Source organism: Fundulus heteroclitus, chromosome 17 (assembly GCF_011125445.2).
Source record: "Fundulus heteroclitus isolate FHET01 chromosome 17, MU-UCD_Fhet_4.1, whole genome shotgun sequence".
In the NCBI taxonomy this organism is placed as follows: Eukaryota; Metazoa; Chordata; class Actinopteri; order Cyprinodontiformes; family Fundulidae; genus Fundulus; species Fundulus heteroclitus.
In genome coordinates, this window is record NC_046377.1 from 1,439,036 (window position 1) to 1,451,352 (window position 12,317).

Here is a 12,317-nt window from a genome sequence, read left to right on the forward strand (position 1 = left end):
TGAACTCAAGGCAGAACATTTCAGAACTTGAAAATTTCTCCAGGTATTACTTACTTTATTCTGACTATAATTGGGCTCATGATGATTCTTAAAACAAATCAATCCCACGTATTTCTGTCAGACACCCTGAAAGTTTTGGGTCAGCACCAACTGTTATTTGTGATCCTATAATTTCCCCGGTTCTTGATGGCCATGATCACTGTGCCTTGATGTGTAAATATATGTATAATGCCGTAGATTCATTTCTACAGCACGAAATTCCTAGGTACTCATCCTGCGCTGTGGTCTTTCTGCATGGAGTTTTTAATGTTCTCCGGGTACTACAGTTTCCTCCTTGTTTGTCCTGTGGCGGACCGGTGACGTGTCCAGGGTTTACCCTGCTTCTCACCCAGTGACCTCTTGAGTTTACACCCCTTCTCCCATGATCCTGCAAATATATGTGAGTATAGGCAATGGCTCACTGGATGCACCATGACATATCACAATGATCAGTAGTTCCTTTTGTGCACACCCAGGCTTTAGCTCCAGGAGGCCAGCAAGCCTCAAATTAAAGAGAACCGATGGCAGGTGGGAACCCAACAAGACTGAAAGCTCCAGATGTACCAACGTTGCTTTAAGAAAGTAAAAGTTTCAGGGTGTCTGACATTTTTACAAGGTGTTTGAGATTCCCAGGCGAATAGCTTTTCAGCAGTTCCTCCTCATGATGTCCCGTGTTTGTTCTTGAATCTATTGCTTTGTGTCTGTAAAGCATATATTTTTAACTCCCTTTTTCTTTGGACTAGACCAGATGCATCCTGCCCACCCTTCCTAAATAGTAAGGAATTATGAGCACAGCCCAAAAAAGCTTTTTCACAATATCTTCAAAACTGCTGAATTATTGAAAAGGCAACCAAAGCCAGTTTAAAATTGTTGATTTTCTTCTGTATCTAATAAGTCATTAATGCTCCAGATCTTCATTAAAGAGACATAACACCCAGCTGCTTTGACTAAAAACTCTTTTTTTTAACTCTGATCAGGCTTCATTCAAGTTCCTCTTGATACAAATGAGCCAATTAAACTCTCCTCTCACGGCACTGAGCGGAGCTGTGTTATCACTGCAGAGGCTTATCTCATGCGGGACAGAGGGAGCTATGTCAGGAGATGAAGCTACTCGCGGTTATGTAAGCAACCAGAAATAATCAGGATGGGGAACTCTGACCCTTAATGTGCTTTCATTAGCAGCTATCAGAGTTTAGGGAGGCTGCACGGCCAGGTGGAGACTTCATTTTGTAGTTAAGAAGGAGTAGATAAGCTTTCACTCCAATTTCCTGTTTTGAGAGCTTGATTCCAAAATAACTGTTAAAGGTGAATGCTTGTCTCCTATCCATTTTGTATTAGCAGGATTAACTGTGTTGGACGGTGACTAATATCTAGATATTTGAAGAAAAAAAGAAGATAGTTTCCCTTTGAACTTTGAGACATGCTTCATTCTGGACTCAGACCAGCAGATAAAGAAGCAGGACCTTAACCATCTGTGGAAACACCACATCATCATCATCAACATCATCTTTCATCAGAGCCATGGCCTCTACGGATGGTCCAACTCTGGCTTGGCACACACCGGCTGTCGTTAAGCATTAATAGAACTCCCGCACATATTATTTAATCCTCCAACATTCACTCTGAGTCTACCATTACTGCCTGAGACATTCCTAAGTTAGACATTCTGAAAATATAACTTCTGGATTTACATTCATTACACCCAGCTGAGGTCACTGAAACCATTCCTGCTTACAGGAAGTCAAAGGACTGATTAATGTACTGTAACAGGACACCACTGGTGTAAGAAAAGGTGGAACACCACTGCATTCCTCACATATATCCCTAAGATAAGGACCCAGATCAGATACATGTTGCTTTTAAAGGGAATGAGCATAAACAGGTGACAGTACCATCATTGTGTTGTTTTTGACAATGCCCGGCGAAAGTATCACACGATAACCAATGTGCTTTGTGGGTATTTCTCTATAAACTTTGCACAACTAGTGTCATGAACTGTGGTTGTTTAGGACCCAAAGGGCAGCAAAAGTAACACAGGGCCATGAGGAAAGATGTTTTAGTCAAGAACTGCAAGTTACGAAACATGACCAAACACAGGAGGTAGGGAGAAAGCAGCAGGGTGACCAACAGAAGAACCCAGGTGAAGGAGATACAGCACCTCCGCCTCTCCTCGCTGGTCATCCGAGTCCTACCCAGCTGCATAGGCTCCCCTGCAGCAGACGCTCAGATGCATCTGACTCCTGCCTCTCTTCCCTGGGACGGCATACAAAGAGATGAGCACACCCATTGTCTTGTATTATCCCGTTCCTGCAAACCATTATCTATACAAATGGCCAAATCAAGCAACTCATCAAGATTTTTAAAGCTCATGGCGGCTACAAGCTGTCGCACCCTGCAGGAGAGAGGTAAGAATAACAACCGCACACCTCTTCTGTCCTGGACCACATACCTGACATTAATATAATCCTCTAATTTAATTGTAGCTCTCTGCAGCCCCTCTAGAGATGCCTTTGGGCCTCTTGGCTGCTTCTCTGATTAATGCCCTCAGTTCAATTGGCCATGTACTGGTAGATTTGTAGAGGTGCTATAATTTTCCATTTTCTGATGGTGAATTATAAAGAGCTGTGTAAGGTGTTTAGAGGAGTGGAACATTGGATTATATCTTAACCCTGCTTTAAAGTTCTCAAGAACTTTAGCCCTGATCTATCTGATGTGTTTAACGGTCTCCATGATGGATTATTTAGATCCTTTTGACTCAAGGGATGTTGACCCCATTTCTTAGAGTTTTGATTGTTAACGATTTTGAAAGCCTTGCATCATTTTCCTTTGCATCTTAGAGTCACATTGTGTTGGTGTGCCCACGTAAAATCCAACTATAATACACTGAATTTAGTGGTTACAGCAAAAATGAAAAAAATAGTTCAGGGGTGTGGATATTTTTGCCACGGCTTGAATAGCTTTCTCATTGCAAAGTCTCTGGCACGCTTCTTTTTGATAAAGCGCTATAAATGAACTTGAACTTGCACCACCTTCCTTTTTGCTATCTGGTCTGTTTATGCTCCCTCTAATCTGGACAGAAAGCAACAAGTTAAAGCTCGTCATCTGGTTTGTGTCAGCAGGAATTCTGAGAAATCATGGGAAGGGCTCTCTGATAGCTTAGATGGGCAAATTTACTGGAAAATGGCACAGACATAAACCACATCTATAAAGCAGTCTTGAACAACTAACAGTAACTATGCCACAAAACAGTGATGACAATTTGCAGTGATGACTGATACATACATCAGTTAACAAAATACTGACCAATAAAAAAATGGTCAATTGAAATAAAAAAAGTAAAACACAAAATGTCAATAAAGATCAAAAAGGTAAATATGTAAATAGATAGTAGATAGTGATATTTGTAGGTACTCCTAACTTCACACACCTTTTGCAATGCAACAATACCAGTGGCAACAAAAGAGTCCCACAGTATGACGCTACCACCACCGTACCTGAGTATTGGTACAGGGTTTTTAGTACCTTGACATCTCCAAATATAGTTCTTCCAAATACCTTGATATTTTTCTGACCTGGCCATAAAATTTTACTTGTCCATTTGGGCAGTCACGCTGTTATCCTTGCAGCTCTACCTTGAGCAATGATTGTTGAAACCTGAACACTGTTGGTTGCTTGAATGGATAAAGTAGGCTATCATTAAGCTTTGGGAATATTCCCGAACTAAATGAATAAGAACAAATTCAGAACTTTGTTTAAAAGCAGAATGTGTGCCAGAAAACAAAGAAATTGAAATTAACTCTACAAGTTCTGCGGATAGCAGCGTCTCACACACTCATTCCCAATTATACCAGAAGCTTGTTGATGTTCATGTTGAGGCTAAGTGCATGTAAACTTATTATTAGATCGCCATGTTCCACTTAAACTCAACAGTTGGAAATAGGTCTGGCTATGTGTGTCTGTCACAGCTTGCCGCTGTGACTTGAAAAAACGCAACAGAAATAAAAAAAAAAAGACCCTGTGGAAATGATGTCGCCAAACTAGGCCAGCATATTGTAAGCATAATGCAGAAGGAAAGTCAATTTCTTGAGAGGAAAAGGCTTGAATCGAGACTTGCCAGCTGTCACCGTGTCCCCATAGGTCTTTAAGCTCTTGGTTGACTAAAAGAGAACAGAGTGACTCAGAGGAAATACCTTTCATTCCACTGACAAAGTGTCACAGGAAGACTTGGTTGTTGAAAAGACTGCACTGCCATGAGCGACGGTTTTCTGAGGGACGGCGTCCAGGCCCGACTAGCTCATCTCCTGTTAAACAGCCCACGTGTCCTTCCTGATAACTGGGACAGATGGGCTGAGCCATGCTCTGCAATTTACTGCAATGAAGATGGAGAGGTGAAGTCCCCCCACAAGGGCACGCCTTAACTATATATATATATATATATATATATATATATATATATATATATATATAGAGAGTTATCCTAATTTGCCCTTGACTTCAAGGGTGATTGAAGAAACGCACAGATGAACCAGTCTATCAGAGATAACTTAGAAAAAGCCACACACTGTTACAGTAATGACTATTTTTACTCCAAGGGCATTTAAAAGATAGACAGATCAACAGGACCTTTTAGCTGCAAGGCACCCTGACAGGTCTTGAAGAGGTCAGTATAATGGTCATAATTTTATATGCTCTCCAAGAACTACACGGTTGCCTTGCAGCAAGAAAGTCCTAGATTTGAGTGCTGGGTGGGTCTGGGCCTTTCTGCAAGGAATTTCCGTTATCCCTGTGCACGCCTGGGTTAGAACCAGTTTTTCCAAACTGTACCTTACAGCAGGCAACATGGGTGCATGCTGACTGCTGCAGATAGGAGCCAGTCCCGATGCAACCCTGCAAGAATAATGCAGGTACAGACAAAAAGATGGATGCATATGCACCAACAGCAGTCCTAGTACAAGGCTGCTTAGCTCTTAAATCTTTAGGGGGTAAATACCAGGTTGTTGTTTCTTTGAGTAGCTTAATTTTCCCCGTCTATGTTGTACCCCTGAGTTCAAGAGAGAATGCAAAGCGCTATAGCTCAAGTATCTCTCAACTTCTTATATACAGCCCAGGATTTATGATCCAGGTCCACCGCAATTATAATTCTCTTTAAATGGTGATCTTTGAGTCTGCTTTGTTGGTTGTTGCCTGTGACCTTGAAACTGAGTACCAGCCAGGCCCAGGCCTTTCTATGATGAGTGTGACAGTCTTCCTCCTCATGCATGTGTGGGTCCTCTGAGTACTCCAAGTGTTGCCCTGATTTAGACTGGCAATCCTCCCAGGATGGATGGATGGATGGATGGATGGATGGATGGGTGGATGGATGGATGGATGGATGGATGGATGGATGGATGGACTGATGGATGGATGGATGGATGGATGGATGGGTGGATGGATGGATGGATGGATGGATGGATGGATGGATGGATGGATGGATGGATGGATGGATGGATGGATGGATGGATGGATGGATGGATGGATGGATGGGTGGATGGACCTCTAAAAAAATTCTTCACTCAGTAAATCGTGGGTTTCAGGGAGATTTGTGGGGAGAGAGCAAATATTGGTAAAGACACACTATAATTGTTTTTAGGGAATTACTAGCTCTGCCCACCATTATCTTCCTTTGTATTTCCATGTATTGTTTGGATTCAGTTTATTTTAGTAAATAACACTCCAGCATCTTATGCTATTGCATATACAATGTTATCACCAGCTAAGCTTGCCTTCCACCAATTTGTTGACATACCATAGATATGGTCCACAGCTTTAGAGTCAATATACAAATGCCCTTTAAATGTCACATCAGTTATCCCAATAATGTTACTTCCTCCTATGCTAAGCTATACAGACACTTTCTCTGCACTGATGAAGGTTCTTATCTCTGCTTGCTGAATGCTTGAGCTGACAGCAGCCTTACCAAATTTCAAATTAAAACTACTTAAGACCAGAAGGGATCGAGCCTTTCAGTCAGCGGCACCAATGCCATGAAACAGTCTACCTCTGTAGCTATGTTTAGCTGATCGTGTGGACTCTTTTACAATGCAGTTAAAAACTTTCTTGTGTGACAGGCTTTTTGTGGAAGGTTTCTTTTCATTGTGCGGTTTATTGTGTTATTTTATCTTTTTCATCTGCACTTCATTGTAACAGTTTATCGTGCTATGTAGTTGTTAAGGATCCAAATTGTGGCAACAATGAGGCAGAGCCATGGTGAGACGTTGCCATTTAATGAAAACAGAAACTTACAAGCAGGGGCGGTTCTAGACAGGGGCCAACAGGGGCCCATGCCCCTATAGAAATGGTCCTGGCCCCTGTTATGGCCCCTTTACTAAAGACATGATATTAAATACACTTCTCATAATTATTTGCAATGGCAAAGAAACCATAACTGACTGGTCAGTTTGATCAATATTATTATAATTTTTTTTACCTATACAGTTTTACTCTACTTAAAAAGAATTTAAAACTTAAGATGTTTCACGTTTAGCTTTAGCTGTATTGAGCTGGGGGCAAAGTAATCAACTGCTAGATCAGGGGTCTGAAAACTGCAGTTCCAGAGCCACAAGTGGCTCACTTAATATTATTCCACAGTTAAATGTTGCCATTTTATTGTTGTTTTTTTATTTTTTTGTTCTGTGCCCCTGTGAAAAAACACTGGCCCCACCTTGGCCCACCTGGTAAATTTGGTCTAGAACCGCCACTGCTTACAAGGCACAGGGGAGACATGGGAAATGTGCAGGAGCCAGGAAGGAAATAGAAACAACGGAAAAATCCAGAAACAGAAACCAGGAATTTAAATACACCTGGAATAAATCATGACATAGTTGTTTTATTTGTTTTCTGTACTGCGCTTTATGATGGTTTTGTCTGTTAAAGCCACTTACTTACTTCAGCTACTAATTGTTTCACTCTTTGAGGGCTCAATATAGTGTTGTCATGGAGTTACACAATTTTGTGCAGTAGCATCTCCTTCCACTTTACCATAAAATCTCCAGGCTGCATCTGGGCGATATTTGGGCAAACGTCTTGCTCTCACTTGCCAAGGAAAAGATTAGATCTTTGAAGAAATGGTTTGCTGTTCGTGTACTATCCCTGGCTGCCTGACCTCCTGCTCAAAAGAATCTGAAAGAATGGCAGATTCTTCAACAAGAAATGGTGCCAATAATTATGTTGACAAATACGTTTTTCCTAGCTCTGCAGTGAGAGAGAAGAGGGCATTTGAAACTGCAGCTTTGCAGGCCAGATGGTCGCCCCAACTGCTAGACTAAGGACACAACTCACTGGCACACAACTTACTGGCCTTATCAGACGTCCTTCTGTTAAACCAAAAGGTTCCCGCAAGAGGTTCTGCCTGGATTGAGAAAGTTGATTAAGGCAAAACAATTAAAATATGCTCTACTCATTGTGTTTTGCTTTGTTAATGGTGCTTAACCGCTTGAGTGTCAAAAAGGCACTGAGCCTAATCCTAAAAATGTGTTTTGTTGATGAGTGGTAAAATGTTGTTTATCTCCTGAAACGTGAGCTTATTCCGTTTATTGGTATTTACCCTCCATCTCCACACACGAACCAGGATAAAATATGTCCGCATAGTCCTATTAAACTTGCTAAATGGCCTCTCAGCTGCTGGTGCTAAAACTCTGCTCTCCAATACCTGATACTGTAGGCATCATGATTAAAAGAAACATACTTTAAAGATGTGACAAGTCATGATGTCTACCCTATTGTGTTTCAACACGTCAAATTTAAACTGCACCATCAACCTTTATTTAATCAGGATAAGACTCCTTGAGATCGAGATCTCTTTTACAGTAGTGTCCTGACAGCGAGACAGTTAAACAGTTAGTTACAAAAAACAGAGTACATCAATAACATCATTAAATAAAACCCACTCCTAAAATCAATTTAAACAGTGCCATATAGATTTTGTATCTGATAAATCATTTATAAGACCCTTGAAGGAATAAAGAGACAAGCTCTTTCAAATGAGGTTGATGCAGATTCTGGGCTGATGGTGCTACAAAATGAAATGCTTTTGTGTGCTTTTGTACCAAATTTAGTGTGGACTCTAGGCATAGTCAATAAAAATAAGTCCTGTGAGCGCAAGTGGTGCGGCCCTGTAGGCTTCTGATAAATAAGGGAAATCAAATAAGGAGGAGGTAGTCGTAGTAATGCCTTATGAATAAAAAGATGCCGGTGAATCCAACGTCGAATGGAAAAAGAGGAAACCAACCAACCTGGGAATACAGTAAATGATGAGTAGAATATTTAGAGTTTGCAAAAACTCTAAACATGGCCATGAGATTTTCAATACTCCAAGATCGGTGGTAACACAGGAAAGTGTGTAACAGCAGCTTTAGTGATTATGGTCCCTGTTGTCCATCAGTTGTTTCAAATAGAAAAAGATGGGCCAGTTCACCACTTAACTCCTTCCACTTTATATTTAGAAAAACTAAAAAAAAAAGAATACCCAGAAAGGCCTTATTATATCATAAAAGCCAAGTACTCTGAAATATTTGTGTTTGTCATAAAGATTGTTGGAAATTGTTGGAAATGAGCTCAAAGGTCTTATCTGAGTTACTTTCATCAAGCTTTGATAGCAATTATTACTCTTCCCCACACCCTGCTAACTGAACAGTACAGAAACATGGAGACCTTGTCCCCAACGCTCCACTGAACAGTCCAGCTCACTGCTTTCCAATACTGGCACGTCATTCATCTGTCTCAAAGTTAAGACATCAGACAGGAAAACACAAACAGGGCCCTGGCCCGTGGTCCCACTCATAACAGAACTCCCCCTTCCAATAAAATATGATCAATGGTCAGAAGCTTGCCACTCAGGCAGGCCAAATGTAACCGCAGTGTTTGCCGTTCAGACACAGGGTCCCCTGCCGTGCTCCACTGTCCATATTTGGTGTGTGTGTGCGGTCAGGAAACCCCACAAAATGACTATGTTATATTACAGCATGAGACAATGAGACACCAGGCCTAACCATAAACATGGGCTTATGACAGCATGGAAATCGTTTTCTGGAATTCCTTAAGGGTGAGGGAATGCCTCGACTGGGTACAATGCTGAACACAGTAAAACAGAAAAACGCTGAAGGTTAGTTTAGCTTCTGCCCAGAAACTCATTGTTGGCTACAAGGTTAAAGGTCAAGATGGCTTTTAAAATGACCAAAATACATTTTTACCATAACACTAAAGTCAATGCACTTATTGCTAAGGAACCTGACTTGTTTTTTGTGCTAAAATTATTAGCAAAAACATTAGGTGTAAAATTAATTTAGTTATGACAAAATAATGTTTAGTTGACCAACTTAGGAGCAGTTATGGAACAGGATACACTAAGCGTTATTCTCCAACGTGAACTTGTAGCGATTCTAGTTTTATTTTTTATTTATTTTGGAAACAATCTATCTGTATCTGAGGGGAGCTCAAAGCAGAGGCGCTGCTTCTCACCATTGAAAGGAGTCAGTTGAGGTGGTTCCAGCATCTCATCGGGATACCCCTGGGGAGCCTTAGGAGGTTACCCACGCACATCCCTCAGGAAGGAGAGCTGAGCAAGACCCAGAATGAGCTGGAAGATGTTACTGGGGAAAGAGAAGTCTGGGTCACCTCCTGAGCTTGTTGCCCCGCAAAAAGATCTGGGATAAGCAAAAAATAATAGATGGATGGAATGTACCATAGTTTTTTTTTCTTTGTGGCAATTGTGGATTTTATTTCAAAGTAGACTGACAGGAAATGGGGTTGAGAGAGAGAGGGGGAAGACATGCAGCAAAGATCCATGGAACAGGAGTCGAACCTGGGGTGGCCGCGTCGAGAACTGAGGCCTGCATGCATGGGTCAAGTTAACAACCCTTGCACAACCTTCACATTAGGAAATTTATTATGCTTGAGAAGTTGCTTTTTTGATTAAAAAATCCTATATTAAAGCAGGTTCAGTTTGGATTAACTTTATGATGCTGCCACCACTATTAGTTTCTACATAGAGATGGTCTAATAATGTTTTCTGCCACACCTTAAAATATTGATTTGAGTTATGACCATAGTGACAAAAAAACTTAAAAGAAGACCTCGTGGGTCTGACTTAAGGTTGCTTTATGTTTGACGCTTGTAGATTCTGTGTGAAAATGAGACGTGGGGACAAAACATCTGTAGCATTTATGTTCCATGCCGCTTTTCCTCTGAAGTAGCACTATTCTCCTAGGCTGTAGAGGGCAGCATTGCACTCCTACCCCAAGCATACTGCACTCCATTACACATAGAAGTAGAAAACACAGTTGTTTCCAACATTTAAGCCTCTTATGTTCTTAAGTAAGGCCGAGCCCACTAGTGACAGCGATATATGTCAGGAATTGTTAACAATTTTTCGATCACGGTGATCTTTATTGGCTGAATCATAAAGATTTTTATATGTACGAACCACCACAAAAAGGAACGCCATGTTTTTCTACATGGGACTCTCCTCGTAGTTAGGCATTTTCCTAGGTGCTCTCACACTGCTCCTAGGGAAACAGCGGCCAGCTGTGACTTTGGCTGCGGAAATGACGCTGGCGAGAATAGAAGTTCATGTTGTCCTTTCTGTTACTGTCCCTCATAAATGATTAAAAAGCAGCCACGGTTTTAAAATTTTTAGGGCAAAATCCGTTATCCGTGAGCTTAAATATCCTATTTCATCCTCCAAAAGCCCCTCTGTTTCCTCGTGTTTCTGTGTTTCCGTTTTGTTTACACTGGTCAAGTTGGCTAAATTAGTGCGGTGATTATATTCTGAAGTTCACCGGAACTTTATCCTGGATTGCACCCGAAGTTTCCTGTTTGGCTCGTGAAATTCAGGAGCTTGATCCAGGGACCGCTGAGGCGTCCAGTCAAACAAATTTTTTGCAGCGCCGCACGGCCTTGGTAACCGAACCGGCAACTGATTTTGTCCACTGACTGATGTGAGTGGACAAATTGATTTTTTATTATTTGTGTTCCTTGAGGCGCCGCAACCGTATATGCACCATATTCAATGTGAGCCCGGGGTAAAACCATACTTTAGACTTTTGCTTCTGTAGTGATGGCCCTGTATTTATATATAGCCTGAAAAAGCCAATAGAATTACAGTAAACAGCTCATGCTGGTGGTTGGACTGCTCATTTATTTCTTTTCTACTGTTTTTATAATGCCCTGTAAAAAATGTTCATACTTGTGAAGTTTCGTTGATTTTGGAGAACGTCTTAACTAATTTTGAACATCTAGGGAAAACATTTGTGCCTCTTTATCTTTGGATAATAGCTCAAGCTCAGTCAGACTAGATGGAGAGCACCTGTGAACAACAGTTGTCAAGTACTGCTCCAAATGTACAATTAAAATTGCGTCAAGGCTTTGATGGGCTTTTTTAAACTCATGACTATGCTCTGATTTAAACTGAGTTCTTCAGCTGGTGTCATCCATAGACCTGTTAGGACCCGGCTGTTTTTTCCTATTGCTGTTGATACAAGGGAGAATACAGCTGGGAACGGGAGGATGAGTGTAAAAGCTGTCGTGGAGCAGGAAAAGAAGTGCATGGCTCGACATATAAGACAGTGTTTGGACCATTTTCTTTGGAAAATTGGACTCAAGCTGAGAAGTATGTGTACTCCTCCGGTTTCTCCATAGACCAGTCTCTGCAAGTAACACAGTGTGCCATAGTATTGCCCTGACTGGAGCTTGTCTGGGTGACGTGGTATATTAAACTGGTTATTTGCCCTGTAAACTGTAAAGAACCAGTGTTTCCCAGAAACCTGAGCATGCTTGGGAAGGTGAGCGTGGGAGACGAAAAGAGAGAGATCATTTGAAGATGCTTTAAGTGAGTCACCAGCAGGTCAGAGGCCGACAAGTCAACAGGGGGTGGGGGTCACAGGAAGCTGACGGCTCATTCTGGCAGGGTGGAGGGAATCAGGGAGGGTTGAATTTAGAGATGACATCACCTCGTCACCAACCCCATGCCTTTTTCCTCCTCGTCAAAACAAGCCGTGCTGTATGTTAAGTTTCAGCTTGACCCATTAGTTAGACTGTGGTGTCTTCTCATACTGACTTAACAGGAAATTACTCATTTAAACTTTGGATAAGGAAAATATATATATTTTAAAGTGAAATGAATTCATTGTCTCTGTGGGTGGTGAAGAACGCTCCAGTAATAGCTGCTTCTCATCAAAACATATGAATCCTCAGGCTCCAGGGGGAGTACCTGTTATTACAAACTGTAGATGAGACCCATATTA

General features: G+C 41.4%; 1 protein-coding gene across 1 annotated transcript in view; it reads left to right on the forward strand.

Moving 5' to 3' along the window:
- The window catches only part of LOC105929825 (synapsin-3), a 172,494-nt gene that overhangs the window by 111,377 nt on the left and 48,800 nt on the right, over positions 1 to 12,317 (forward strand). The window lies entirely within an intron of this gene.